Genomic DNA, 5,000 nt, shown 5'->3' on the forward strand with positions numbered 1-5,000 from the left:
ACTGTCATGCATAACACCATGGCATTCAGTGATGTTTTTTCAGAATTACAATGCAGAAAGTTGGAAGCTCAGGCCTGTAATTATGTTGGAATGAGAGTGGGAGATACAAACTGGCGCTGATAAAAAGCCTTGGTCCACCAACTAGAAGTGTTGACAGAGATATTCAGAGTAATTTGGTCAACCAACTAGAAGTGTTGACAGAGATATTCAGAGTAATTTGGTCAACCAACTGGAAGCGTTGACAGAGATATTCAGAGTAATTTGGTCAACCAACTAGAAGTGTTGACAGAGATATTCAGAGTAATTTGGTCAACCAACTGGAAGTGTTGACAGAGATATTCAGAGTAATTTGGTCAACCAACTGGAAGCGTTGACAGAGATATTCAGAGTAATTTGGTCAACCAACTGGAAGTGTTGACAGAGATATTCAGAGTAATTTGGTCAACCAACTGGAAGTGTTGACAGAGATATTCAGAGTAATTTAGTCAACCAACTGAAAGTGTTGACAGAGATATTCAGAGTAATTTGGTCAACCAACTGAAAGTGTTGACAGAGATATTCAGAGTAATTTGGTCAACCAACTGAAAGTGTTGACAGAGATATTCAGAGTAATTTGGTCAACCAACTGGAAGTGTTGACAGAGATATTTAGAGTAATTTTATTTTTCTACAACGTTCATCCACATTCAGATGGTATATTTATCCTCGGCAGTAGATAGCAAAATGTCTGTGGCAGACAAAGAGCTAAATACAATTGAACGAAGTCTTCATCATCACGCCCATAACCTTTTCTCGCTACGACCAGAAAAATAAAGGAAAGAAAACGAAGAAACGAAGGCAGAAGAAAAGAAGCAGGGAAAAAGTTGCCCGTGCTACAGCATCCATTTAGTGTCAGTTATCTGCTATTTTGTTGCAACATGATGGTTTTATTCTCCCCTGGCGCCAGCAGGCAATCACCTCTTTATCACATGGCAATTATCTCTATAGCACTGCTCTGTGACTCGCTGACTCTCAGCACTGTCACATGTGACCCTTCCAGCCAGTCCTGCACAGGTACTGAGAAGGAGGAGAGAATGGGGGAGCTAGGAAGGAGAAGTGAGTGTGTGTGTGTGTGTGGGGGGGGGGAGCAAGCAAAAGAGAAAACCCCGGTTATTGAGGTCTTGGACCTGCAGATTGCCTGAAACTGCAGACTGGTGTGCACTCTAGCAGAGAAAATCTGAAGACAATGGAGTCCACTGCAACTTCCTGGACTGAGCTTAATGGCTTCATTTGTTACCATCATGTATCTCCTTAGTGGGGTTTAATAGGGTTTGTTTAATCCCTGCTGCACTTTGCTGTGTGTGTGTGTGCGTGTGTGTGTGTGTGTGTGCGTGTGTGTGTGTGTGTGTGTGTGTGTGTGTTGGTTTGGGAGGGTGTCACACTTATAAGGTCATTTTTTAATGACATTTCAAGATCTGTACAGTTGCCTTACCTAAATAAATGTTTTCTCTCTTGTATTATGTTTGGGACCTTTAATTAGGCATCATATAAAACATCCTCCTAGTTATTGGCTGTGCATAGTTCCTGCTTGTGCAATGAACTGACTGGTGGTTTTGATTAGACGAGAGTACAGGCAAATCAGTTCAATATCAGTTGTAAGTCCTCTCTATTACGGATGTTTTGTAAAAGACATTCTCAATTTACATTTAGTTTTTATAGTTGATCATATCTGTTAGAATGGGTTGTGTTGAAAAGCATCAGCTATATATATAATCTGACTAGTTCCAACAGGGAGTATTACAATGTGAGTATTACACTCATGTGCCTCCCACATCTACCCACACATAACTTTACCATTTTCACATTGTTAAAACAACTCCTTTCTCAAGTCATTATTTTTTCGCACATTCAACCTAATACATCTGTTTGGGTGATTTTGTGCCTCTAGTGTCGCACATCTCCAAGCCTTCCCTTCTCACATTGACACAGGGTTGTGGCTCCCGAGTGGCTCAGAGGTCTAAAGCACTGCATCTCAGTGCTAGAGGCGTCACTACAGACCCTGGTTTGATTCCAGGCTGTATCAACACTGGCTGTGATTGGGAGTCCCATATGGCGGTACACAATTGGCCCAGCCTCGTCCCAGTTAGGGTTTGGCTGAGGTAGGCCGTCATTGTAAATAAGAATTTGTTCCTAACTGACTTGCCTAGTTAAATAAAGGTTAAATAAATTGTAGAAAAATTCAGCAAGCTGAAATGGCTGTTCTTAAGAATATACACATGGATTGAGATGAGAGGAAGTAGGGACTCAAATCAAAACATGTACAAATATGCTCCATGTCTATTGACAGACGACAGGGAAAAATGGGTAGCTTGTTTTTTTGTGTATTTACACTGCTTCTTTAAAACAACTATTATCAGCCATTTGGAATGGTATAGGACTATCTTCCTTCTCTCTCCCTATGTTTTGTGAAATCACAAATGGGATGTCGTCTGTCAAAACAGTGCTGCATCTATCTTGAAAATGGCACATTTCTCATTTTTGGCACATGTTGTCAGTATTGTATCCCTCCAATTTGTGTTCACAACCCCCCCCCCCCCCCCCCCCTTCCCTGGTTTGACTAAAATCCAATTTACAGGCTGTCAGCTCAGCTCCATAATCCTATCCACTGCTGTATTTGTGAAGCAGCTCTTTGAATTTGCATTTTACTGTACTGTGTGTATATATAGGATCCCTGTAGATGTCTGTATTCCATACCCTGCTAGCTATATATACACTGGCAAACGAAAGGAGGAATACATACAGGATATTCTGAGATAAAGTTATTCTCTGTCATTGTGGGTTTTCTTCTTGGGAGGGTGTAGTAGTTTATTAAAAAGTAAAGAAACATTTAAAGTGTAGTTAAAGACTGTAACTAATATCTAATAAATGTAACTATAATGACTGTAACTAATATCTAATACATGTAACTATAATGACTGTAACTAATATCTAATAAATGTAACTATAATGACTGTAACTAATATCTAATACATGTATAATGACTGTAACTAATATCTAATAAATGTAACTATAATGACTGTAACTAATATCTAATAAATGTAACTATAATGACTGTAACTAATATCTAATACATGTAACTATAATGACTGTAACTAATATCTAATAAATGTAACTATAATGACTGTAACTAATATCTAATACATGTATAATGACTGTAACTAATATCTAATAAATGTAACTATAATGACTGTAACTAATATCTAATACATGTAACTATAATGACTGTAACTAATATCTAATAAATGTAACTATAATGACTGTAACTAATATCTAATAAATGTAACTATAATGATCAAATATCTAACATGACTCGAGACGTATCATTCACAAAACTTAAGCAATGGATTTGCATATACCCACCTCATTGTCATGCTGCAGCAGTGCCTGGAAAAACAAGACACATGTTGTTGTGTGGCATAGAGTTAGTGACAGAGTGTGTAGCTATGTGTGTATGCATGTGTGTATGTGTGCGTGTGTGTGTGTGTGTGTGTGTGATGGGGTGCGTGGGGCTCTGCCACAGTAAGTAAGAGTCATGGCCAACCTGAGCGGGAGACAATGCTCTCCCAGCAGACCACCAACGCCTCCACCACTCCTGAAATATTTGCATTTCTCCACATTTCCCGGGGATGGGCTGCATTTCATGAATTGTAATGAAGGCAGGAGTTTTACTGGAGAGAGCACAGAGATGGCCTCGCAATTACTCTGGGACGGTCAATTTACACATTTCATACGGGTCCCCGTGCCTGTGATATGAACGTCAGGAAAATGGGGAAGCCCCTGAGACTTGGGCAGCCTCAAAAATTCATCCTGGCATTTAGAGAAGAAGAAGAAAATCTGCCCGTGCGTACAAATAAGTAAATAAAGAAAAAATGTAATTATTTTATAAATATAAACATCTGCTGTATCACAGTCTGCTGTGACTGGGGTTTAGGTTTTTATCTGTGTTGGACTAAAACCTTTTCTTAATTCCATTTCCCTTTAAGCGGCAGTAGCTCTGTCCGCAGGCTAAAGAGGTGTGCGTGGAGATAAGATTCCTATGTAATATTCTGAATCATCTCTGGCCCCTGGTGCAGCTCTGGGGCCCTGGGGAGAGGATGTGGGAGTGGAGCAGCACTGGACAGGTGAGCTCATCAAAGAGCCTGGGGTCTGCCATGTGTGGATGGTGCCCTGCCCTGGGGGGTGTTGGGGGATAAGAGGGGTATGGAGGGTTGGGGGTTGTGTTAGTTAACTCACGGCCCTGCTTTAGGGGGTGTTGAGAGGTAAGAGGGGTATGGAGGGTTGAGGGTTGTGTTAGTTAACTCACTGCCCTGCTCTGGGGGGTGTTGAGGGGTAAGAGGGGTATGGAGGGTTGAGGGTTGTGTTAGTTAACTCACGGCCCTGCCCTGGGGGGTGTTGAGGGGTAAGAGGGGTAATGGGTTGTGTTAGTTAACTCACGGTCCTGCTCTGGGGGGTGTTGAGGGGTAAGAGGGGTATGGAGGGTTGAGGGTAGTGTTAGTTAACTCACGGCCCTGCTCTGGGGGGTGTTGAGGGGTAAGACGGGTAATGGGTTGTGTTAGTTAACTCACAGCCCTGCCCTGGGGGGTGTTGAGGGGTAAGAGGGGTAATGGGTTGTGTTCGTTAACTCACAGCCCTGCTCTGGGGGTGTTGAGGGGTAAGAGGGGTAATGGGTTGTGTTAGTTAACTCACAGCCCTGCTCTGGGGGGTGTTGAGGGGTAAGAGGGGTAATGGGTTGTGTTCGTTAACTCACAGCCCTGCTCTGGGGGTGTTGAGGGGTAAGAGGGGTAATGGGTTGTGTTAGTTAACTCACAGCCCTGCTCTGGGGGGTGTTGAGGGGTAAGAGGGGTAATGGGTTGTGTCGTTAACTCACGGCCCTGCTCTGGGGGTGTTGAGGGGTAAGAGGGGTAATGGGTTGTGTTAGTTAACTCACAGCCCTGCTCTGGGGGGTGTTGAGGGGTAAGAGGG

The 5,000-nt window shown here is 42.5% G+C and overlaps 1 protein-coding gene across 1 annotated transcript in view; it reads right to left on the reverse strand.

Annotated features, from left to right (window-relative positions):
- The window catches only part of LOC139406520 (CUGBP Elav-like family member 5), a 372,414-nt gene that overhangs the window by 33,930 nt on the left and 333,484 nt on the right, over positions 1-5,000 (reverse strand). The window lies entirely within an intron of this gene.

This window comes from Oncorhynchus clarkii, chromosome 4 (genome assembly GCF_045791955.1).
Source record: "Oncorhynchus clarkii lewisi isolate Uvic-CL-2024 chromosome 4, UVic_Ocla_1.0, whole genome shotgun sequence".
Classification (NCBI taxonomy): Eukaryota; Metazoa; Chordata; class Actinopteri; order Salmoniformes; family Salmonidae; genus Oncorhynchus; species Oncorhynchus clarkii.